This window comes from Corapipo altera, unplaced genomic scaffold (assembly GCF_003945725.1).
Source record: "Corapipo altera isolate COAL_440 unplaced genomic scaffold, ASM394572v1 23, whole genome shotgun sequence".
Taxonomy (NCBI): domain Eukaryota; kingdom Metazoa; phylum Chordata; class Aves; order Passeriformes; family Pipridae; genus Corapipo; species Corapipo altera.
In genome coordinates this window covers 14,235,864-14,263,245 of record NW_020884878.1, presented here as the reverse complement: position 1 = coordinate 14,263,245, position 27,382 = coordinate 14,235,864, and the positions used below count along the sequence as shown (strand labels likewise).

At 37.0% G+C, this 27,382-nt stretch overlaps 1 protein-coding gene across 5 annotated transcripts in view; it reads left to right on the top strand.

The window, feature by feature from the left end:
• Positions 1-27,382, top strand: part of FLRT2 (fibronectin leucine rich transmembrane protein 2) — a 65,157-nt gene that overhangs the window by 26,891 nt on the left and 10,884 nt on the right. The window lies entirely within an intron of this gene.

Sequence of the window (27,382 nt, the reverse complement as noted above, 5' to 3'; positions counted from 1 at the left end):
CTTGTGTTGCATTATGCCCTGTCAGTCACAGTGAATGTGGCCTGACACAGCATGGTATTTGTGCCCAGATGGTCTCAAGGGCTTAACATTCTTAAAAGGAAAGTTTCTTGTGAGCTAGGTTATTAAGAGTTTCATCTGAATAAGGAATGAAGGTTGTGGCCCTTTAGGAACAACAGTGTCCTAAGAGATTCCTATGTCTTTAGCAATTTAAAATGATGGCAAGCAGTAGCATCATACTTATTGTATAGCAGTATTTATATTAATAGCCACCACACAACAGCTGAAAAACATTCCTTTTCTATCTGGGCATGTCGCCTTAGTACATTAGCAAAGGTTCAAGAACAGAAGATGACAGGCTTTCATAGAGAATCATGCTGTTAAAATAACATTCTCTCCTGTGCCATAGCTTCTGGCACTAGAACCCACCATCTTGTTATAAATTGCTGATATCAGTGTAGTACAGCATTAATATTATGCCTTTAACCCTTTTGATACCATTTCTCTGAGTAAACTTGTATCATATTTGGAAGGAAGAGAAAAAACTTGAAAGGAAAATGTACCCATATACATACATACACACATACAGTGTATTATTTACAGACAAATTTCAGAACACAGACTTCATATTTTCTTTAGAACTCTCACCACTTTTACAAAACGATGACATTAATGATGATAGTTCTTTTCATGTATAAGTGAAAGAAAACTTAGATTCTGTATATTTAAAATATCGTCTTTCAGAAATTCCTGATAAACTCAGTCCACATCAATGTGTTAACTTCAGTAATAGAAGAGTTTAATGGGGAAGAAGGAGCAGCACTCCTTAGCTGTTCCAGTGGTATTTTCTTTTATTTTGATTGCTGTAACTCCTTTCACTGTACCAATCATAAATCACAGTTCTTCTCTATTTAATGCTATGCAACTTTTAGATTACATTTATTACTGCGAGGCATGGTCTTTATCATTTTTTGTAAATGTTTTGCTCTGCTTATTCTTTGTTCATAAAGGAATACATATCACTATAGCTATAACTGAATGCAAAGTAAGAAGACAACTAGACCGGACATAGATTTAACCAAAGCTTCTTGATTTGCAATGGATTTATACTGTTTGGAATGTCAATTTACAACATATGGATAAATTTCTGAACTTCACTACAGCTGAAAGCAGAGTAAAACCAATCTGTGGTTAGTGACTTGAATAAGTATAGAAGGAGTTTGAACATTTTTTGGAAACAGGCAACACAGGTAATCTGTCACAAAAATGTTGGCCAAATCTGACTTTCTTAACCTAGAATGACAGTGCTAATCACAACTCAGAGAGAAGTCTCTAATATGTTAATTTAATACTTTAATTTAATTCTTCCTGTTCAACTTCTTAAGAAGCCGTCCTTTTTCTAAAACACATGGTAAATGAAATCTTTATTCATTTTGTCTGCCCTGCATAAGTACACTGTTCTGCAGCACATCTCTTTCAGGTATAAAACTTTCTCACACCACATACTGGAGATCCTTGGCTACACTGGGTCAGACTGTTTTAAATTCAGCTTCTTTTCTGCCTTTCAAATGGTTATTTAATTTAAAATCCATATTTTTGCAGCCCCCCATGGAATGGAAATCATATGTTCTGACTTTCGCTTGTCTATAGTTAAATTCAAAGGTGATAACGTAATAAAAAATTTATTAGATTTTCTGTTCCTGTGACCAAATTCACTGGCAGAAATTCTATTATATGTAGTTTGACCCAAAAGTATTCTTGGTATAATTCCATTAAATCTTGCTTTCTGTTTACATCAAATTCTTCTCTTATGTGGGGGGTCTGATTTGATATGGGATTTAACTTACAACATGTGGGATCAAAGAACAGAAGTTGTTATAAGGCACAACAGCTTAGATTGCCAGGACTGACATGTTCACCCCTGAATGTGTCTCATTTTCTTTCGGTGCATGTACAGTGTGAAGGGACAGGAAAATTGAAAGAATGAATTTTTATGCTGCAAATTTGTACTTAATATACAACCACCTCTAATAAGAACTCGTCTGGCTTAAAATATTATTTTGACTTTTGTTTGCTTGGAAAAGCACAGGGTTGTTCATATATATCTTCTTCCGTGTTGCCTTTGCTGAAGTAAGGATGGATAAATTTCTTTCCATGAAGCCAATTACCCACTAACAAAACACAGCACACAAACGGAAAGTATCACTTTGATTCATCCCTGGAAAATAATACCATATCTTCCATTCTGCACCATGATGGAGGCATATGTCACTATTTTTGGAAGCGATGATAGGCTACTGGACTTGGACTTCTTTCTCTCCTCTTTGCACCATCTCTATTTTTGTCACTTCAAGATCCTGTTAGAATCCAGCAACCCCACTCCTTTGCAAACTACAAACTTCTACAGTGTTTTTGCTGTCCCCTATTATCCAGTAACTGGTTTATTTCTGCTGATTTTTTTTCATGTTTGTTAGGTCTTACTCCAAAATCTTTTCAGTTTTTCCCTAAATTATAAAGTGTAGGTGTCTGCTGCAGGGCATGGGGGTTTAGCTAAAGGCTGCCATCAATGTTAATTGTTCTTAAATCTATGTTCAGCATAGAGAAATTTTTCCCTTCTTTCTTTTTTTTGGTGGAGGGTGATATGAGTGTGATTATTTTTTCTTTGATACCATATTAAGAAGGTTAAGAATAAAGACATTTAAATGACTTCTCATTTTAATACAGGGTTAAAAATATACCAAGATGCCCGTACATTCTGCTTTATTTGCCCATCTTGTCATTTTAATGAGTAGAAAAGATTTAGTTTCAACTTCTTCAGTTAATAATTATTGTAGTGCTGGTTTATCAGACTGAAAATCTTGAACACTGAAAGTCTCTATTCATAGAAGAAATACAGCACAAGCTCTGTGGAAGCATCAGCCATGTTTTCATCCTCCTTTCATACATAAATGTTGTTTCACTCTGTCCCTCATCTTAGCCTAGAGGGATCTTCTAGTGAATAACTGGATAGTTTCATCTCCATTATTATTCGGATTTTGTTTTGGCCTCATAAGGGCCCAGTTACTCCAAATGGGAATTGTGATTTTTGCTGTGTGCAGTGATACCTGCACTGGAATTTGCTTCCTTATTTCACACAGAACTGCCATCAGTTGGCCAGGTGCCAACAGCTGTCAGGTCCAGCTGAGATTGATTGGAAATAATATGCCAAAGTTTGGAGTATCTTCTCATCTATTTTTGAGTTTTTCAACCAAAGAATTTCTAATAATTATATTAATAACATGTATACAAAACTGTATTCTTTTTGGGACATTATTTCCAATCTGTAGTTTTGTAGGATGAAGCTAGGAGCAGGTCATGCAGAAACTCTTACAGATCTGTCTGACTTTGATGTGGAAGGTAGGGTTAATTGCATTTGACCCCTACTGCTTTGGGGCAAATCTGATCTAAATCAGATCTAAATCCTGATAATTTTCTATTTGTACCTCTAAAGCAATCTGTGAAAATGAGAATTATGTTGAATTTTATAATTTTTAAATATGCTTTTTGTCTAATAGTAATGACAAATAGAATTCTTGAGATTTTCCAAGGCATCTTATCTCAGCCTTAATAAAAACTATTTTTTTTACCAGACTTACTAGATACTTAAATCTAGTTTATCTGTCATTGCTCACTGTGAGACTTGGACTTGGCTATGTGAATATGACTATGGCAGCTTATTGTCAGAATATATACCCAGAAGAAATGCTGAATCCTCATCTATGCACATTCAGATCTACCTCTTCTACCTTCCTGGGAGCCAGCATGGGTTATGGGAACCTGGCCAAGAGGAGGTGAAGTGGCTGATTATCTTTTCCCTGTGCAAAAAAGTGTGAGATTGGTTGGAATCAACCCTCAGAGTTAACTTGTTTCAGATCAGTAGTAGGAAGATGGTAGTTTGCGTGAGCAATGAAAATATCAGCTGCATTCTTGAATCCAGTTTATGATTAAAAATCTAATGATAACAGTACAGTACATAACTTTGTAATGTCATTGATTCAGGATTTTTCATCAGAAAATACACACTGCTGAAAAATCCATACTAGTCAAGTACTAAACATCTAAAATCCTTTTAGAAGTCAAGCTACCTGTGGTTGCTTTAATCTCCAAAATACAGCTCTCCATTTTTCTGCCTCAGCTAGTTTGTCTATAGTATTTATCTACCCTACAGAAAATTTTAGTGACTTGTTCATGCTTACAACATGCTTTTAAATGTAAAAAGGCATGTAAATCAAATGTCATTGTGATTCATGCACTGCTAACAATACTTAGTCTGAAAAATTTCCTGATCTCACTCAGTGCTTGCCTGCTGTACCTTTAAGCTTCATTAATTTTTGACAGTTCTTCCTGAGTTGAGATCTTACTTTCTTTGTATAATCACAGTCTCTTAAATGGTGGGTATAATAATTTGACATTTAGAAAATACTCAGGTATTAATATTGTTATGATTATGTGCTTGAAAATGGTGAACATTATTAAAATACTCAAACAAGTTCTCGAATGTAGTTCTAGGATTAGTTATCTCTAACTTTTTATTGAATATAGCTAGAGAATTTTATTTTTTATGTCTATTATTCCCATTTGGATTTTGACTCAATAATTATAGTGGGAGCTAATTGCAAATTTTATACTTAGGTTGGCTCCAATTCCTTTACAAACAACTGCAGCGATGTCTTCTTTCAGAAACTTTCATATCTGTCTTAATTACTGCAGACATCTGATATTAGTCAAGAGATAGCCACATGGCTTTTTCCTGAGCTTTTCAGTCTCTGATTGGCTTGTAATACAAAGTGTTAAACATTGTAATTGTTGTTCTCCTTCTTATATAATCAGTATTATCAGACAAAGTACAGACTACACATTTTCCAATCTGTCATTGTAAACTCCTGGTAATGGTCTGAGAACATTCTTCATTTTTGACAGTGGCTATAATAGTTGCGGTGGGGAAGAAGGCCAGAGCCTCCACATACATACATCCTTTTCTCCCCATTAGTTCAGGAGGAGGCAGTTGTGCTGAACACCCCATCACTGGGACTGGGGACACACTTGAGCCCTCCCTATAAACTCTACCATCTGACATACGTCTTCATGCTGTTCTGCTGACACTGTCAGTGAAACAAATGAAATAGAAGCTCCTACATGGCTCTAACAATGGAATAGCTAAATTGTCTCAGTGGGCAAGAGCTAAAAGTAAATCTCTCTCAACAAGATTCATGGGCTAGGGAGAAACCAGAAGTAGTGCATTGTCCCTCCTAGGAAACTCATGAGCCAGAGACTGGGTACTGTCACCACTAGTCCCATCACCTGTTATGTGAAAAAAAGTGGGAAAAAAGAAATCTCTGTGGGGAAGCAGTGCATTGTTATCAAGATTAATTTATGGGCACCTATGTACCATCCTTTGAGTAGTTCTTCATATGCAATACATTAAATGCTTCAATGATTTTTGATGCATATATTATTTGCCCTGTAGAGAATGTTCCGAATTTGTCTTGCAATCCAGCTTTGCTCTGACCGAACAAAATAGTACTAAGTAGTACTCCTTATTCCCACTTGGCAATTCCATCACTAGCCTGGCCGCAAAAAAATGGATTGCCCTGGGGGTCAGATGGGCCAGAGCCAATGGTTTACCAGAGGCAATCACCTGGCATCTGCTTACAATTGCTCTCAGATGGCAAATAGTTGTATGGATGCTGCTACCAGCCAGAAGGATATAGGGCAATATCAAGTGCCTCTAAATTTTGCAAGTACAGGAACTCCCTTGAAGCAACAGGTCAGGCATTATCATAGAGCAGAGATCATCAGAGCGTAGGTCATCTGGGAAACTGGGATTTGCAAAGTCTTTGTGGCAGCATTTTGCTTGGTACAGATGTGAGGAGAATATTGGTTCTGAGCCAGTATCCTTACCATTGGTAGAGAGATACTGGAAGGAGCCTTGCAATCATTCACATCATTTGCTTTGCCTACTATCATAAACTACAGGCCAGAAAATATGTGTTAAAACCCAATTTAAGCTGAAAAGTCAAAACAGTTCTGGCAACAGGAGTAATATGGGAATCACAAATAAGAGCAATCTCTTATGAATTTGTTAGGAAACCCCCCATGTGATCCCCCATGTGAGCATAGGAAATAGAACACTACCTGCACTAGGAAGGACCACAAATAATGCCCTCTCTCCAAAAATAAGTGGGAGTGAGAAAACGATTGCTTTTAAACCCAAACTTGACAAGAGGTTTAATTGTGAAAGCATTTTTTTCATCTACATCAAATGTGCACTTGAGAGACCATACTGCTGCAAGGAACACAGAACAGTGCCAAGGAAATAAGGGGAGGGTGCATCCACTCCTTCTCCCCTTCACAAGTGTTGTCCAGCAGCCAATAGTAGAAAATGTACCAAAACCTGAATTTTTCACCTAAACAGGTGGATAAATATATCCACAAGACCATCAGAGCCCTTGAAAAAATACATGTAATCAAGAAATGGATTTAATCTGTTCAAACCCCTGCGGGTAGTAAATTCTAGATTATCAGGAGTATTATCACAAGTTTATGTTGTTTTTATGTAGAATTTGTCTGTTCTGGTTAGAGACCTTATTAAAGTACAGTTTATTTTCTGTTTTACACATTTTTGCATTTATCCTAATTATAGTTGTGCCGGGAAGTCTATTTGTAGATATTTTACTTGTAACCATAACAGATGTTTCAGAGTGTGCTGTTCTTTCCACACTTTTTGAGTCCTTGACCACTTGACTCCTAAACTCACCATCTGCAATGTTTTCCCAGTAAATGGTCACTTACCAATGTTTAATAGTAATTTTACTAATGTCTTTGTTCAACTTATTCCAAGCAAATATATTCAGTTATGTGTTGCCTACTTGCTGGTATCCAGTCCTCCTTCGTTGATACTTAGCCTCCCCAAACCTAGACATTTAATTATAAAGAAGCATTTGAAACAAGTGTTTTATTAAAATCGGTAGGTCAAGAGAACCTTTGCACGCTTGGCCCTCAGCAGAGGGTTGTCTGCTAGATATTATTATACTTAGAGCTGAAATCAAGTCAGACCAAATTTAATGAACTGGCCTAGCTGCATGTCAGTGGTTTTATAGGTTTTCCAATGTTAATTTTTTCTTGATTATGCATTTGCTGTTTTTCTGTTGGACTGGAGTTTCATTACTTAATGTTTCTACTTTACTTGAGAGATGAAAAGTCATTTAGCAGAGAAGTACATTTACTGTAAGTGTTAAATGCTCATGTTATCTCCTATGGGTAGGGACTAGACATCCTTAAATCCATTTCTTTAGCAGAGAGAACCTCTTGCAAGAAGAATAGATTTATTTCCTATGCTCTTTTCATTGATGCTGTTTTGGAAAAATATCAGCACACTAAAGGAAACAAAAAGTTCAGCTCACCAATCTAGGGGGAACTTGGAGCTGCTGAGACCCAATTATTTTGATATTTAAGAGGGAGAAAAAAACACCTTAGAAATTCTGTTTGAACAATTAAGAATCAAAGAAGTATTCATTTTCCAACCAAATACAGGTCTTTCAAAAATCTGAATGCCATTTAATTCATTTAAGTCACGGGAGAGAGAGAACATCAGTCAGAAGCCAGTCCACACTCACTGAAATCCACAGAAACCTTCTGCAGTGGATTGTTCTTCACCTTGGGGAGTGCAGAGATGAGGGAGGAAGAATGTAGAACAAATGTGCAGTAGAGAAAAAGGAAAAGAAAAGGTGGAAATACAGACATGTGCATGGGAACTTAGGTCATTGTTACAGAATAGAGAAAAAAAAATCCAGTACATGGTTCCATTTCAGTTCTTAGCATTACACTGGTACCAATGAGATCTTCATTAAGATAGACATACAGGAGTATCCATTGATGTTTTCAGGATAAAAGTAAAAAATAGCAATGCCTGTAATGAGTTAAAGTTCTGGCTGGCGTTTGTTAGTGAAACTGATGTAACATGCAGTGGTGTTTTTATCTCTGCTTCAAATTAAATCAGACCGTGGCTGCTAGATTTTACACAGTGCATGATGTTGCACTGCATCACCAGATGAAACTTTAGGATAAATTTTCGTTTTGGAAAGTGAATTAGACACTTAAATATCCCATGAAACTGATAGAGCCCATTATCTTGTTTGTTATTCAGGTCTTTAAAAAATCCCTTGATGCAGCAATAATTGCTTGCCTGAATCAACTGAATTTATGTAAAACAAAGCTTCAACTACTTTCTTCAAAATATTTCTCTCAAGCTTGTTACACTAAACGTCATTCAGAACAGTCCCAAGAAACTTGGAGAAAATTGCCTTTTTGCTTTTTTTCCCCCTAATGTACTGAAACTACTCTCTTGCAGTTTTATGTCCTTGTCATTCCACAAAGTATTAACTGTGTCTTTCTACTGAGCTGCCATTGTTAGCAATGTAACTATTGCATAAGCTGCAGAGCTGCGTATCTTGAATTATAAAGTGGGATGGAGAAATCAAGTGAAGTGATTGGCATTCTGTGCAGTTAAGAGAATATAGCAGTATAAGTGAAAATGTTTGGTCCAGCCCTCCAGGCTCATTGACTTCAGTAATTCTCTCTATTCATGGGCATAAAAATTCTTTCAGGGGCACACCCAAGGTCAAATCACGGGAACTTGAAAATAGGAAACTTTAAAAAGTACTTCTGAAGATAAAACAAAGAGCCAACTGAAACTACTGGGAAATTTTCCATTGACTTCAAAAGGCAGTAAAATAGAATCAGAGCCATGAAACTTCATACATGGAAAAGGAATCCATAACTATGATTTTGTACTAGTTTCTCAAAATTGTACTTTTATCATACCAGTTTCTTTTTCATACCATACTTCTTCTACCAGTTTTAAAAATTTCTGGCTTCTTTTGAAATAAAGCACGTAGTCTTGCAGCCTAGTGCAAATAAACCCATCTCTACTTCAAAAATATAAAATACGAGAAATAAAGCATTATAGAACTTGAATATTCAAAATCAAGCCATAAAATAGCTATCACTCACAGTAAAGTCTTTTTTATGCTCTACTAACAATATCAATACTAATTTAGTTGAGAAAGCATACAGGGCTAGATGGTATTCTGACATATTAGCATATGATATTGGAAAGAAAGTTACAATGGAGAGGGGTTTTTTTGGTTTTGTTTTTTTTTTAAGGAAGGAAGAACATTCACATTCTCAAACTTCATTATCAGTGTGACATCAGTTCTAATATATAAATATTTCTCCACAAACCTTAGATGCATTTAGAAACAAACCAGGAAAAAAAGAAAAAGAACCTTTGTAAGCTGCTAAGAATTATACATCTCCTTTCCCCTCATTTCTTAAAATGTCCATGTAATTTCTTAAAATCAGACTTTAGTTTGAAATGTCAAAATACTGTACAGAATGTTCTCAGAGAGACAAGCACAATAAAATGGCTCATTTTCATAGATGGAAAATTTGGCCCTGGAAGCAGAAATTCCTGAAACTGGGAGAGATGCATTTGCATTCCTTTTTCCTTGTTTTTTGATCAGATTTACATGAGTTTTGAGAAGGCTTTGAAAGCTGAATTGTAAACTGTTGTGTTGAGTTTGTCTTACGTATCTTTCTATGAACATTTCCGTCAGAAAAGCAATACTAGGAATTATGAACACTGAACATGAAACCAAACGCCCTTCATGTGACTAGTGTGACCAACTGCAATTAATGACACTTTCAATAATAAACCATCTGATAACTGTAATTTGCAAAATATTTTATTGTTCAATTCCAAATAATTAATATATTTTAGAAAATCATAATATTTCTATCAAGAGCACCCCAGGAACAGAATGTGTTGTTTTCAATTCATTATTACAATTTCTTTTTTTCAATTTGAGGACTGAGATGCCTCATTCAATCCAATGAACAGTTGAAAGAATTGCAAGTGGTGAAAGACACAAAGATTATTTAAGTTTGGCACAGACTTGTCTGCATAATGTTGTTGAATCAAGAGATTGGGGTAATCTGCTGTCATTAGCAACATGAGGTTTCTTTTTTTGCTCCTGTAGTAAAGTAACTGCCATGAATTCTACCATATCTCATTCAGGTCACATAAAAACCTGAATGCTGTAAAATATAGGCCCTTCAATTCACGTGCGTCTCAATATTCTATGTTTATATTTCTTTTGCTTTCTTCTGTGCATATTTGACATAGTATGTGCAATTATTCTTTCTGGCTTTTGCTCTGCATTGTCATTCAAAAAACCAAGAAGACAGACTCCCTCTGCAATTCAGAAAAGGCAGACTTGCAACTTCTCAGCATTTCAAAGGCCTTTAGTCACCCACTGTCAGAGTGAACAAGGTAAAACCAGCATGGTCACTTTAATAGTTGGTATTTAAAACAAAGATGGATTTGAATAGTTGCTGTGGCTTTCTGCAGTGTGTGTTTGTGCTGTTCTGTCACACAGCACAAGAGTTTCCAAACTGTCTTAACCACAGCATCAGGGGAAGTTGTGTACTTGTTTCCCTGTAACCTTGTAAATCATACTGTCATTTACATGCTTTAAAGAAACAAAAGAATTTCTGCAAGTGCTTTCCTTAAATCGAGTTCCCCACTGTGACACCAGTTTTCTTCCATCTATTTGCATTGAACGACTCTGTCTGAGGTTGGTAGTAAAGGCTCAAGGGAGAAAACCAAACCAAAATAACAAAGCTGGAACAGTCAAACCTCAGACCATTAAGGGCTGTGTCTTCAAAGCTGTATGCCTAAGCAGAGAGGACATGTGGTTTCATTGATTGAAAGCAGACTGGGAGACAGGAACTTGTAATTTTAATTTTACTTGTGCTTCCGTCTCACTTTGGAGCCCTTAAGCAACTTTATTTAACCCTGCAGAAGACCTAGCACTGTCTTTTGTAGAGTCACAACACCAATCCCAATGGCCAAGGGACGTTTAAGACACACTTTGAGTTGTCCTCATTCTGGTCTGCTCCAAGGAGGCAAGAAGGCATCCTGAAGGAAGCTCATAATAACCTCCAAGCTAGTACACTTATGTGTACTAAACCACACTTATGTATGATCCTAAAGCCCTTGACCTTACTCCTTTATATCCCATATACTGGGTCTTATCCTGCATTTCTTGGAAAAGTCTGAGGTGGTTTTGATATTGTCTGTGCCAGAGCAGATTCCTCTTAGAATAAAGGTTTTCTACAGTACCTATATTCTACCACAAAACCGTATGCAGTCTACAGCTGAACCCAAAACACGCAGCCCTTGTGTCTCAATTTCTCAATCTAAACTGAAAAATAGAAGTGCTTTTTGAATTCCAGAAGGAGGCTAATGATGCTTGTCATTCTGTGACTTTGCAAGGGATCATTAGCTAACCCTGGGAACAAAAGCAGCTGAAGCGAGAGACCTTATCTCCCAGGAGAAAACGGGGAGGGCCATGAAAGGATTCACAGCAGGAAGAACAAGCCATACATTAGCTCCTAGCCAAGGTATTACCTTTCAGTGACAGAGTTGCCTGCAATAGTAGGGGTCTGGACTCCGTGACTCAGGAGGTCAATCCCTGGCCCATGTTCCCATAACATACAAACGAACCAGGGAATTAGCTCAACTCCTGCTGACAGCCATCTGGACAGCAACACAGTCAGTGCTGCTGTTCTAGGACGGAGCTCTCAAACTCCAAACTGACATGAGTAGGGTGAAATAATTAACTGTATCTGGTGTTAGCAAAAAATACCTTCACAAAGCCAGCACATGACCATATGACGCTTGAGATTTTGTTTCCTTATTTTGAGGATGGAAATCCAAAACCTTAAAAGTTTCAAAAAAAGTATCAGAAAAGGAAAATATCATCTGTTTCTACTATGAGACTGGCTCAGTGAAGCCTGAGATACTGCTACAAACCCTGTTTCTTTGCCTGTTGAACACAAGGAGCAGAGAACACTTTGTCTTGTTTATTTTCATTACCTTTGTAGTGCGATATAGGGGACAGCGTACCCACACAGCTTGGTGGAGAATGCTGGTTTTAGGTACTTGGCTTTATTTTACCTTCTGTTATGCTCGGAAGAGATAGAGTCATCATAAATATTCAAGTGGGAAGCCAGATAGGATAATTGAATTAATCAGTCATATTTACTTAATGCTCACATTGAGTTTAAGAAACACATCCAGTGGTATTATACCTGATTATAGGTTTTGACTTGAAACCTGATTTGACTGTGAATCTTAGGATACTTGGCTTTTTTTTTATGGCTCCTTCTCCTGGAACCTGTGGGTCCAGAAATACTTAAGCTTGTCTTTCCTAAGAGACAATACTTTGTGATTACAGGTACTTGAATAAGGCTTGAAAATATAAATTCTAATAAATGTCCAGGCCACCACAGCATTTCCTTAAAAGTTAATTACTTTATCAATAAACAACACCGTTTAGAGCTTATCAGGGTGCAGGGGTATTCTGCTTGCCATACATTAGGAAGATGGTCTCATTTTCCATCCTGTCTTCATATACTGCTTCTAACTGTAAGACAGTTTTCATCCAAAGAGCTTGACAAAGAAAAATCAGTGTCTACCAAGAAGAGAGACTGAAAAGTGGAGGTTTTTTCCTATCAGTGAAGTGACACTAATCTCTCCAAGCTCCCCTTTTAGATGTATGCCTGACTGCTCCTGGATCAGTACTTAATCAAAGATTTGGTGTCAGGAAGAAGAAACTATCACACGTATATTGCCTTCTCTTCACACCATTTCAGACTCTACTTCTGAGGAATAATCTTAAGTTGCCACCTCATTTTTCACCATACTCATCACCCACTCTAATGACTGATGGCTAGACACTACTGCTGTAGTCTGGATTTGAAAGGACAATCAGAGGGTGAACAGTGATGTGTATAATGAGAAGTACGACTGTGCTAAACAGATCGCAGGACATAATTATGCTTTAGAAATAAAGCAATGCTTGAACTTTCATGGCTGTGTTAACAATGTAAGATCATGTTCACTATGTCCTGCAATAGCTGATGCAAAAGCTGAGCTGACTCTCTCAGAGAGAGGCTGCAAATGCAACATGGAAAAGAAGTTCTTTTCTGTGATCACAAATTTGTAACTGCATTTTTTTTAGAGAAGAAGAAAATAATCAAGCCTTGTTTGCTATTTCCAAAAATTTACTAGCTGCCAATGCCAAAGCTGTCAAGAGACTATCTCTGGATTTCATTTTATTTAGTTTTAGGACATTCAAACAGCAGAAAAATAGTGCTTTCTTAGAAAATAGACTTTAAAAAGTGTGACTGTTATTACTTAGGTTAACAGTGGCAGAGGAGAGTGGAAGTTTTTGAAGTGTTCATCTACCAAAAGGGTAGAAGAATTGATCAGGATGGGTGCTGAGGTATTATGGGTGGTGGTGGAATGAAACTGAGTGCAGAATCTGAAGAAGCAAAGTTGTGGTTATCCTCTGCTTTTGTTTCTCTTTACCACTATATTTATTCTGAAATTTTATTTCTGATAAGTATCTAATTTAGAAAGGGAGACATTTTTGCAAAACTGTTCTTACATTGAAGCACAAGCAAAGTTGCAGATTCTATAGGTTAGTGAAAGATGAGGAGCTTTCTAAATATCTTAGCTCAAAGGACTTGAAGTGAGCTAGTGAACAAGTCTTTTTTCAAAGGACTGTGTTTGACAATCTTCTCAGCAGTCAAAAAGAAAACGACATAACCTAGAAAGTTCACAGACTTCATAGAGACTTTATATAGCAGCTGGTCTAATGACCTCTTTCACCAAAGTTTGGGTAGGAGACTGAGAAGAAAGATCTCATCTAGATCATACAAAGAATACAAATGGAATTGGAAAAAAAGAAATATTGAAGTTTATGCAAAAATTAGATAAATAAAACTTGCAGGTGTGTTCTAACTAGAACACTAGATTCAAAACAATCTGAGCTTCAAGGCAATGCAAGTCTATATACAGACATCGTGTCTTGGGCTTTTCTCTCCCGGAAAGGTTCAGAGGTCATTGAAGGAAAGAGCCCAAAACATGATGATATGTTTCTGTTCATTCTGTGGTCACTACTTCACTTTATAAAGTTTCCAGCCCTTTAAAGCTAAAGCAGAACATTGCTATTTAGGGAACTAGAACTTACTGGAGCCCCCCCTGTGCCTGGAAGCACATTTTTGCACAATCATTTTACCATTTTATTTTTGTACTCACCTTAAAAACACATGACCTCAAAAGCAGAATAGACCAGTAAAGTCTCCCTTTTTGTTGCATCTGGAAATCTCAGGAGTAAATAACAATTACTTGGCAATACATTATTTGGTCAGTTTATGTTTAATATTATATTTATGGTCATTAGCAACTATCCATAGTTTCAAAATGCAGAATATGAGCTGTGTCAGTGACTTATAAGCTATCATGTACATTACAGGGTGGCACCATATCTAATTTTCTGACTCAAATACTCTGCAAATGCAATGGACAGGTCCACGCATGATGCATTTCTGTTCTTGTACTCAGTCCCTAGTTCTGACTGTAAGACATGACTAACTAAAATATAAGAAATTCTCAGCTGGCACAGATCAATAGTCCATCTAGCTTAGTGTTTTGTCCCCAGCAAAGACAAGAAATTGTTGGAGTTGCTTTTGCCATCCAGGTTCCCACTGTATGCACCCAGCAGCGCCTGAAATGGTGGAACTAGACATATTATAGGGTGCATCCCTTTCTCTTCTCTTTAAGGGAACCTGCTTAAAGATCAATAAATTGTGGAATTCTTTCCACAGAAATTTTCACTTCGCTGTCTGCTGTGCAAAGGAATACTTTTTTTATCTCTTCTAAACAGATATCTTACTAATTTTAATGAATCTCAGTGTCTCTTAGTATTAAAAATATGATTTTCATGCAAGAATTTTCCTAATTCAATGCTTCTTGTTGGGCAGTGGGAGCCAGGAACTTCCCACGTGAAGACTGGTATTTGCAGTTAATTCGCTGCAGGTACCTATGCAAATCATTGTAAATTTTCTTTTGTAGCTCAGTGATATGTGGGAATTGAACTCAGAAAGTGACCAGAACAACCACAGTGAATGTGTTTAACATTCAGTGCTTAGTCAGTCCTTATCTGTGCTGTAAAAGTAGTTAGTTATTAGTAATAATAAGGAACACTATTGGTTTGGCAAGCCTTCCTCCTTCGTATAAGGCCTACACAGAAAATTTGAATAAATTATCTTTGGTGAAGAGAGTTAATGCTTGAAATATTTTCAGTAGATATAGAAACAATTTTTTTTCTCTTGAATACAAGTTATTTTTCTGCTTCACTGTAACAGAGGAGGGCAATATCTCCCAAGAGGCTCAAAAGCCTTGAAGATAGTTGCTGCCAGGATGGGTTAGTTTGAGCATGTTTTTGGATAGAGCATGTGGCAACATCTCTAAGGATGATGGTATTAGGAAATGCAGTTTATTTTGATTGAACTAGCAAGGAAAGAATTTATAAAATAATATTTTATAATTAACAAACTTGACTACTGTGGTCTGAGCTTATTTGAACTTGTATGAGTCAGTAAATCTTATCCCTTGGAATAACTGCAACTATTATTTTTTTATCCTTTACTACTTCATAACACTTTTTGAATTAAGATCAGCTATTTACTATAGTGGGTCAGAGATGCCTAGATAGATTTGAAGTGAAATCTTTGATATATTCTTGCAAAATCCAAGCTGGGAGTAGGGTGGTCGTGAAGGTGGGTGAAGGCTCAGACGCCTTCCTCCCTTCTTATTTATCCTAATCCTCAATGCCACTTTGTTGTCTAATCTGTGTATTCTGCATAACACAACACAGATGCAGTAGCCCAAAGACAGAGGTGGAGTAAAAGGGGATTTGCACTATAAGAAAATTTCCTTTGTGTAATCAAAGCAACATCTGCAGTTACTCAAGTTCACAAAATCCTTTTTCCAGGCTGCTTATCGGGTCTTCTGCCATTCATTTGTCCATAAAGCAGTGAATTTTGATATTTTTCCACATCTGCTCCATAGGGATCTTCCACATCTGCATGTATGTATCCAACATGAAATGAAACAGGATGGTGCAGCCCTATGCCTGCTGTTACGCATATATGCAATAAGAATATTTCCATGGCCATCAAAGCTGATTTGCTTTTTAACTCCCTTATTTTATAGCCCCCTATACAAAAGGACTATGTTGAGGTCAGAACAGATGAGCAGAGATAAAATTGCTGAAAATAGCATGGATTGCATGTAAAGCTAACACTGTCTTTACACCTTACATCAGTGGGTTACGGCAACTATATGTCTTATTAGCAAAAGTATAACTAAAGAACTGTGCTTTTAGTATCTAAAAATTTGGTATAGACATATACCAAGATTCAAGATTTCCCATACTTACAAAGATACTAGTATTAGGGACCTACCTCAGTTTTTAGTCCAAAGAAAAACCCATCAGCAAACCCCTAAATCCCTTATCAGGTCTTTATATGAGGTTCATTTAAAGTACCCAGAGGTCTACATGGAAAATATGAGTGTCTTCTTATTTGATTCATGCAGTGACCTGAATAGATAGAATGCTTTACAAAAAGAAGAAAATAATAATTGCATTTTTGAGCAGGCATATTTTGCTACCTGTAGAATAGCTTAAAACTGTCTCACTTTTTTTAAAATATATTTCTCCCTTTGGCCCTCTCTCAGGTTTTACTGTGCACTTTTGTTGGCCTCTCTGCCTTCCTGAACTCATTTGGGATGTCTAGTTTTGTCTAAGCACTAAATACTGATAAGAATACTGTTGTGATTCTGTGCTGAAAAGTAGCCCAAGGACACATATTGATAAGGACTCTGTTGCCTAAAATTATTTAGCACATGTTAGCTGGAATTTGCTTTTGGGCTGAAGGCCAACTCAAGGCTTCTGCACCTCTTAGGACGCACTTAAAAGCTATTAAGAGAGTTTAAGTGGTGTGTGAGTCTCTTGTTGGCTATCTGCATATGGCTAAAGATCACCCGCTGAGAAGTATTAATGGTAGAGGACTATGTTTTTTGCTTTACTTTAGGTGTCTTTGTGGGCCTCCTGGCAATTTTGATCCCACTGATGCAACCACACACAAGTCTCAAAGGTAAAGGGGAGAAATGGAAAAACAAAGCAGAATTACTTTCTGTGCTCTCTTCCATCTTTGTGAGGATTCATACAAGATGAAAGCTTTTAACTTTGTTAGTGAACTAAGCTTAGGTGAGCTCTTTAAAAAATATTTTAGATCCATTATTGAGAAAATGTAATGGCAGAAACTTTAAGACAGAATACCAGGGGTTTATTCTGAGCTGAACTGTTTCTTCATAGACACACAGAGATGGCAGGCTCTTTCCTCTGTAACTACTCTGTACGTGGTGGAGAAAATTAGACGTATTGCCATTACTGTGTCCTCTTTCCTCTGTTCATGGTCAGAAGACTTGTGAGTCTGTATATCGTGAAACTGTTCACACGAATGTGCTGTCCTGCAGTCATCAGCATGGGGCAGAAGAAAAATTGGCTGGAGCAGCACTGGAAATTATGTCCGTTTGACTCTGCTTTGTCTTTGAGCACCCTCTGTGTTGGCAGCATCTCTGCTCCTTCAAGGAAGGAATATAGCAGAAGGAAGAGTGAGAAGTGACTTTAATCATAACTGCAGATGTAAACATCATTTATTTTTCTACTCTGTCTCTTCTACCACAGGGAACTGAGCTGCTGCCAGAAAGGGAAGGTAGCTAGTAGTTTCTTGGTTTATGTAAACTCTTGCAGCCAGTGTTTAAACATATAATCGGTACTCCTTCATCCTGCAGGAACAGTGCTCTTGCTGGCTAACACTGTCTTCATGTATTATTTTGTGATCCCTGAAGACTTCTCATGAGATTCTTGTGGTTTTAATTCTGCAGCTGAGAATCACTGGGTTAGAAATGTCTATTTACTATTTCTAGGTTGTTCTTATTTCTACTTGTACCTAAAACTGAAGCTGCCCCGTGTTAAGTTCTGTGCAGTCCCATGCAACCTTCTTTCCACAAAGAGCTTTCAAGTTAAATGGGAACTCTGAGTAACTGTTGGGGAAAAGTAGTATTGTACCCTTTCACTAAAGGAGAACCTAACCAGAACCAAGTGCCAAAAAGTTTGGTCTCTCTCAGAATCAGGACCTGGGGATTCACTATCATATTTTCTTCAGACATTTTAATTCTCACATGTGTACATTCCTAGGATCTTTGCTTGACCATCAATACTGAAAAGGGACAACAGGACCCTCTCATTAAAAAAAGTTATCATGCAGAGTTACTGGAATCCTGAATGAAAATCAGAAAAAAATAAATGGCAGAATCAAACAAAAATAACTGAGGGAAAAAAAATCTGTTAATGGTGTGTATCCTTGATAAACTGTTCTCTGCTACTGCATCTCATGTTTCTTTCCTGTCTGTACTCTTAAGAAAAATCACTGATTTTACTGGTGCCCAGATAAACCACGGATTTTGAAAGACTACCTCCGCATGATGGATGTTTTTGTATTGCTATGAAATAGTTACAGCTATATCTTTAGTGTTCTATATTGATGATTATTTTTTTATTCTGATGATATGTGGGAACACAAGTTGTTTCCTGTATGAAGTGCTCTGTGTCATATCTGCAGTAGTGAGATTATTGCACTTTCTCCACCTGTGCATACAGAAAAGTGTAATTGGATCACACAGAAAAGATAACATATCCAGATCCCTAGACTCTTGTCAGGCAGTGTTGATGCTGAGATATTGTACAGTCAATAAATAATGCAACTATTTAGATGAATAGGGATTTCAGAGGATTAGCTGTATGTTCTTCATCCATAATTTTAATATTTTTCCTGTTTTCTGTTAACTGGCTATCTGATGGCAATTATTTAAAAATTTTGTTTGATAACCTTCTGTTTGCCTGTTACAGGGGCTGTGTCATATAAGCAAGATTTGTTCTACAGCTGGGGAACTGGCCCCATAAGTGACTACACCACACATCACAGGTTCTTTGAACCAGTTAAGAGTGCAAACAACTTTATTAATCTTTCTCGATAGCTCCTTAGCAATGTTTATGGAGTTTAGTGCTGTGAGGGAGCAGCATGCTAAGTAATATTAAAAGAGGAAGGAGAGATCTCCATCTGCCTTTGTTGGAAAGATGAAGTATGATGACACTTTCAATTTTATTTATATCAAAGTGCCTAAGAAGTTGAGGGGCAGATAGTGTCATATTTTCTCTCTGGGCCATATGCTACAAGTATGGAAGATAAGAACATGGCAGCCCACGCTCATTTGCCTAATATCCTAAATGAATGATACCACACAAGGTAATGACATGGTGCAGAATCTCATCGATGATGTAGCACCATGCAACACATTTAAAATGTGTCAAGATTTTGTCTCCACAGAAGCAGTACTTAGTCACTTAGGTCACTAAAAGCATCTTTTTCAAATTCTCCACAGACGTTTTGCCAGGTTGCCCACATATCTCTGGATAAAAGCAAACTGTTTGCTTCACAGTGTAGAATAATTTATAGGTGGGGACCAATTTGCTTGCAAAGAAACAGCAGGTTGTCATCATTTTTTCTTAGTACAAAGTGCATTATGCTAAGTGCAGTACAGAACACATGTGTTCCAAAGGGGGAATTATTTTATATTAGTTTAGTATTATTAGCTTTTCTCAAACAGTCGTGTCCAGTTTTGTCAAGGAAAGCTGTAAGCCCTCTGGAAAAGGGTCAAGAAGGCAAAGAAAGAATATCTTTCTTTTGCTTTCATCGTGCTAAGTGCAGCTGTTCAGAGGCAGATAATTCCACAACAACTTTTGTGGTTTTAAAATTTGGAATGTAAACACTATTTTACAAATTCTTTCATGAAATGGAATTGTGTCCAAACTTACCTTTTGGGTAAAAAATTCATTTTTTCTTCCTGTATCCTTTTTCTCTCTCTGTTTCTGGACAGAAATGATCAGAAAGCATTGGACCTCAGGCACATTTCCTATTGAAAACATTATCAAAACTGACAAATCTCCATGCAAAGTTTTGGCTTCAGTAAAATCATATATTTTAATGTAAATGTGTTCTGTTGAAATGTTCCGGATAACTGCTCATGTGAAATTCTTTTCATCTGCCGTTTCCAACTTTCTCGATCCAACTTTACATCATCACATAGTACATTGCTGAGTTTATGGACTCCTAGATGAGATCCATCAAAACTATTTCACCTAAGATATGAGATCAGTTCTTTGGGGATGAAAGACTAGGGAATTAATTCACTGCCATACTAAATAGATCCTTCTCACTTTTTGACAAATTTGACAAGTTTTGAACACTGCAGCATTAAACTGGTAAGAAATTAGACTAGGCCTTGGGGGAAGGTTAATAAAGACACCAATAACCCTTTGCTAGAAGGTGCAAAACTCCATTTAATATGAGTCCTCGAGGACATCATCTGTTCCTCTTTGCCCACTGGAGTGAAAATAGCATGATGGTCACCATCTGGAGTAAATTTTTAACAATCAGCAATTTTAAAAGGAAAGCAAGGATATTTTCTTATAAACAGATGCTTGGACTATCAGTGACTTTGGACTGCCTTGAAATCCTACACAACTCAGAAGTTAGTTAAAAACCTGGAGTTCTGCACGTTTTCTTCTCCAATGTGTTCTGTGAGGGAGTCCTGTCTGCTTGTGCATAGGCAATTAAAAGATTTTGATTTTTAATTTGCCATGTGTGTCCTCATTACCTTTTACTCTAACAGCTGCAATTAGTTGAAATAGTAAGTTTTGATGTTTCCTACACTAGAGTTCGGTGTAGAATGTACTACTCAACAGGCAGGATGTCCTTAGTGGGAGTTTTCCATTTCTAGAACTCTCCTTCTGGGTCTACCAGAAGCTGAAATTATCAGTTGCATAGGTTGATTTAAGATTAATCCATGCAGACAGTCATTAAGATTGGACTGGATGGTGTGAAAAAACAAAATATAAATTTGGATGGATATGTTTTCCATTAGACGCTTTTTATTACTAAAAATAATCTTATTTTTAAGACTATTTAGTGACAAAATTTATATTGACCTGTGTGGCATCTGTGTTCATGAGCAAGGATGAATATTTTTTGCCACTGACTGGAAACACAGATGTTTCTTGGATCAGAGGTTTGTTAATTGTCACAGTTGATATAGTCTTGATGAAGTTGTGCAACATCAACTTTTAAGAATAACTTCCTTCTGTTAAAAATCAATAACTGTTAAACACAGAAATGAAGATAATGTTAGTCTAGGCAGTCTGTATTCTCCAGACCTGAACTTTGGCACTTCAACGCCCAGTTATGCAACTGAGCAAGGGTGTGTGGCTCATTTCAGTTGCCAGCACGATGACTGGCAGCCTTGAGTTCATGGCCCCACCTGAGGCATCAGTGTTATTGATCTTGTAGCTATTTCAACCCTGCTTCCTGGAGTACAGTGGTCAAACTACTGATTATGTCTTGTAGTATGTTCTCTCTTTTGACCTGTTACTGGTTTCTGTTAATCTGTACAAGGAGAAGAGTCTGCCCTACCTGAGCTTTTTCTCCCACAAACCTATCTTTTTTCCATTACTAGTTCTCTTTCTCCCCCTCCCTCTTACATGCCTCCTCATGCCTATGAAATAACTGCACTCTGTAGTAACTCATAAGTAAAACACTCTGGAATCATGAAGCACGTAAAATTCAAGCTGGGAATAATGCTTTTAAAAGAATACAGAAATATTGTTTTTCCCAGTAACAAAGTGCTATACTACTCAGTTTGTCATGCACCAAACAAGTCAGCAATCACAGACATCTGCGAGGAAAGAAAAGTGTGTGCATGTGTGTGTAGACGGACAAAGTGCAAAGAAAACGAGTCCCACATTTATTAAATTATTTGTTTATTCAAGGCAAGAAAGTTTTCTGCTGGCTTAGCTCCCCCTCCTGGCAGTCAGGAATTGGTCTCTAGCGGATTCCTGTCGAACCTGTACAGTACCGAGAATTCCAAAGACAAGTTTTTGTTGATTATAATATCATGCCTTTTAAAGAGGGATTTCCTGAAACCTACAGCCTTCTATGCAATGTGTCTGCATAATAATTTGCAGGAATGTAGCTAGAAAGATACAAAAGGCTTGGAGAAGCAGAAGGATACAGAATAACGAGGAGGAGAAGGATGGCAAATGATGTCTTCGCACCCATTTTGACAACATGAACCACTCTAAACTTTCTCCTGTCTCCACCAAGTCAGATCTAAATCAATTTCATTTGCCTCCTCAGGCTGCCTGATCTAAGCTTTTGAGAATAATTATAAGCGCAAATTGAGAGGCAAAACCAGAAACGTCCTGATCAGAGCAGAAAAAAGCACAACAATTTACTTTTGTACATTTGCCGAATCATTTTGCTAGCAGTATTGCAAAGGCAATAATGTCTTTCTCTGACAAAATCTGTCCTTATAGACTTCGTGTCTGTAACAGTGTACAGAGATGCTTTAAGGTTTCCTTCGTGTACTAGCTACTGATCACTATCCTGTCATCAATATTCGCTTTAGAAGAGGACACCAAAGATGGTTTCTTCTCCTCCTCGTCATCTCTTTTTCTTCATCTCTCCTTCTTCTTCCTTACATTTTTCATACATAATACACACCCATAACTATGAAGCAGTCAGACCAGCAGGCATGCAAAAGGGCTTCCTGTAAAAGCATTTTGATTCCTTTGGGTCATTTTCCCCATACCTTTGATGCAGAGATTATAGACTCATATTAAAATTTTAACTCAAAGTTCAAACCCAAGCAACTCATAGAGAAACATATACAGTAAACCATCATCTAAGGCTCTTAAACAGTTAAAAAAAAAACCCCAGGATGTTCATTCATGTGTAGATATTCATGTGAATTCTACTTCTGTGAAAAAAAGAGATTTGTCAGGTATTATTCCATAATGTTTTTTATTACCAGTTGGTAGAAAAACAGGGATATTTTTCTGAAGCACTAGGAACTCTGTATACTAGCTTTTGTAGGAATGGAGTTAGATTTGTTTTCAGTTTGTCATTCAATTCCAGACATAATAGCCTTGTACTTACTGTATATTATAATTATGCAGAGTAAAATTATGACTTGATTATAACCTCTGTCTGCAGTATAGCCAAGAAAATTTATGCCAAATGGTTTAGTGCTAAGTAAGAGTCACTGGCTGGTAGCAGGGAAAAGAATGACTGTTTAGGTTTGGTTTTGCTTGCCTTTCAATTTATATTGCGTGGCACTCAGGTTCAGATAAATGGTGAGCTGCTAGGAAAAGTAGTACTGAGTGGTTAGAATATCAGAGAAAAGAGACAGCTTGGATTCCTATGACTTCTTTTTGATTATTTGCACGATTCCTTGAAGAAAAGAATAGCCAAACATTGTTCACTTTATGCCTTCTAAAAAATTTATGGCCTTAATATAAACCATGGGAAGACTAATGAAGACAGACAGTCTGGCTTTAGGAGCACAACAAAACTGTGCTTATAACATAGGGTTGTAAGTATTCCTATGAAGGCTTGGATTCCTATGCTATCTCCTCCCTTTATTCTCTGTTATCTCCCTTCAATATCACTAGGTTCTCAGTTTGCCCTTGACTGCAAGTTTGAAAGACTGCATAATTAAAGGTGGGAAGGATGGCCCTGAGGGCAGCTTTGGAGCTTCTTTAGACACCATAGGCACAGCCACTGAGACAGTACAGTGGTCAGTAAGGTAGGAAAGAGCTCCACAAGTAGCCTGCTAGTCAGTTGATGTTTTACCCCTGGATACCACAGATTTATAATTGAATAGCATTTTCGGTAATATATTAAGTATTTCATGGCTATGCACAGTAAAATGACTAAAGCTGGAAGTTGTATGGGTGATTCTGACCAGTAAAGGTGAGACTACTAAAACTTTCACCTTCCAACTTGCAGCCAGATGTTTCAACCTTTAAATATCTTTAATCAAAATACCTTATGTTTTATCGAATACACAAAGCCAGAATTGTTCTTCTCTGGCTAGCATCACCCATACCAAAAGGGAATTTTTACAAGGCAGGTTTGAAAAAAGGCAATGAGATAAAAATGTTGATTAGAAATGCCTCTTAAGATATGAAAAGAAACATTTCTATTGATGTCAGGAGCTCAGACCACTAAGCCAACTTTTCAGACCTGGCCTCCTAAAACATGTGATATGTTCTCATCTATTTCAATGCACTTTTCTCAACTTCATTGTACCATTCCTTAAATCCTAATGGGATTTAATATCCTGGCTGCAGTAAGGCAGGAAATGTCTTATACACTTGGAAGATGTGACTTGTGCTCTACGGAGGATATAGTGAGAAATAATAGAAATCAAGTGTACAGGGTAGGAAATAGAAACAAAGATGACCAAGGTGATGATGGACAGATGTGTTATTATTGAGGCATTTGCGTGTTGATTTCTTTAATTTTGAGTTAATCGTGACAGCTTGCCTTCTTCTCTTCCTAGATTGGTTTATAGAACCTTCTGGCTTCACAATAAGCAAAGTCTCTGCCATCTAATGTTTGAGTCAAGTCGCAAGATATACAATCACAATAAGTAAGGAATACCCACAGTTCCTCCACTTCCAAAATTCTGCTTCTGGAAATGATCAGTAAATTTGCAGAGACTCGGTTCAGTACTTGCAATCATATTGAAAATAGAGAGCTTGCTTTAGAGAGCCAGAATGCCAGGGATGGGGCAAAGCTCAATGACTCTACCTGCCTTCAGTTTTGGCAGTTTGCTAAAAACAAACTGTTTAAGTTTTTCCAGCCTTCTAGAATTTGCAGACAATGCTTTTCCTTCACAGAGTTTCTTTTTTTTTTTTTCTTTTTAAATCAAGCAGGCTGTTCAGTTCTTCAATCTTTTTAATATCTTTGAGGTAGAAATTTCTAACATGGAGACACAATTTACCTTTGCATTAGGGTCCCTGAGATTTGCTGAAAAATACCACAGCTATGATCCCTATTATAAGTTACTATTAAACAGTTATGAAAGACTACTGAGTTGAAAATTTTCCCCAAAAAAATATTTAAGTACATTCAGTTGTATCCTTGCTTCCTCTCTCCTTCCCTCTCTCACACCACACTCAACCCTGAAGTCATAAATATCTTGTTAGATATGTCCTTGTGCTCTTGCTTAGTACAATCAAGAGTAGTTCCAATGTGTATTATCCTAACTGATTTTTATTGTATTGGTTTATTATAGACTGATATCTAGAGATTAGGATACTGGCATTAATAAAAGGACTCCCTTTCTCATCATCACAAGGGGAGAAAACATTAGGAGATCTGTTTTAACGGATTTCTAAGGTCAAAATCCATGTAACAATAAAAAGATCTACTTCAGAATCTGCTTAAGTGACTGACCAGTCAGACCTCTTTTATTTGTACTATCTAATGAGAAGTGCTGTACAGGTAACCCAATTTGCTTGAATCATTACTGAAATCTTTTATTCAGGTTCCATGTTTATTTAGGTAAGAGGTACACTGGGCAGAGTCCTAGAATAAGGTGAATGCATAAATCAGTTTTAATGTGACAGTCCCTTCTTAGGACATTCCCAGCAAACCAGGAACAGCAGCTGCCTGTGGCTGCATGTCCTCAGCTGCGCTTTCTATTATACCCAGGAGTCAAATAAAACCTAATCAGCAATCAGACTTACTATCAGAAGCAAGCTAGTGCAGGGTATTGGCTCTGTTAGAAGGTACAGACTGTCTCTCTCCAGTGATGGAAAAGGAACAAGAGAACCACTATTAGTACCCTGTGTGGTCCCAAGCATCTCAGAGGAGGCTCTGCGTGTTCATTCGTTTTTTAAAAAGAGAGTGTCATGACAGATCAGAGTGCTATGATCTAGATGGGAGCCAGACCATGTTAAAGGCAGATAAACTGTCACACTTAGGCTCGTTAGAATGTAATCCTGTTAAGAGTTTCTCCACAGTATCACATCATCTGACATAATTGAAAAGAAATCGCTCTTGATTGAAATATACCTGCGAGAGAGAAAACCATGAAGAGTGGGGGAGTGACTATTACTGTTTCTATAAAAGGACAATAAACAGTATAGGCGGCACTACAGTATAATTTGCACTGCCTTTATAATTTGAATTTGTAATGATAAACTACTGGATTTCTTGCTTTTTATTTCCAGTTTTTTGAACCTTGAGGCTGATACCTGCTGATCCTCTAAATAAATACAGTAATCTGCAACTGCAAGGTTGCAGGGTTATAACAGTTTGTCTTCCGAAGAGACTTTCTGCACTGTCAGTCCATAGGATTCCTAAAAGCAGCATTTGGGACATATTATAAACTGCACTGCTGTATCAGAAGAACAGATTTCATGCACTCCTGAATTAAATTTTTTCCCAAATTACCTGGATGATGCTTAAACTGTTTAAATAACTCAAAAGAAAAAACAAAACAAAACCAAAAACAAACCAACCAACCAAACAAACAAACAAAAGCAAAAGAAACCCACCATTTTTAAACAGGATTTCTGTTCACTGAAATTCTGTTACCTTGAAATCCTAGCGAATGAATTTTGATCTGGGTAAACAAAACCTGGAAAATAACTATGCTCATGTCACTGCAATCCCAGAGCCTGATATCTACATGTGCTTGGTATTTACCAAGGTTTGTATCCTTCCCTTGGTTCAAGTATGTAAAATGCAGTATTTTTTAAGTATGTAAAATGCAGTATTTTTTACTTATTTTTTTCCAGACATTGGAAACAACATATAATAACATCAAACAACACATACTTTCATTGCAAACTGTAGAGAATGGGTATGTTTGGTTATAGATCTGAATAATAAATAGTAGCTCGGAACATAAAGGGTATGCTTACAAGCTGAAAATATATATTAAGGAACTCATCCATACTAAAGCTAATGAACTTGTTTATGTAGCCATGCACAGACAACTCTATAGCAGAATTAAAAGAAGTGTGTAACCTTTATGGTTTCAAAGAAAGTGTTCTACAAAACTGCTGTAGTTTGAGCTGATCTCCCAAAACAGTAACTTAGCAGATATGGGCCTTTTCATTTAGTGGAAAGCAAGTTCTGAAATCTATTGACAGTACACAGTTCAGATCAGAACCAATATAACGATGATAGGTTTAGCAAATCCATGTCTTACAGCAGGGTATCTTTCTTGTGTTTGTGGATTACCATACTTGTGTAAAAGGCTCTACTTGTAAGTTTCTTATTCACTCTTCTAAGGTACAATAATATGTCAGTGTGCATCAAATTGGAGAATATACATAATGGCATTACAGAAATAGAAGCAGAACATTCCAGAGTCTGGTAGGAAATAAACATAGAGTGTGATTAAATAATACATACCGGAGTCTACTCTGTCAGGCATCAGTGAATAGCA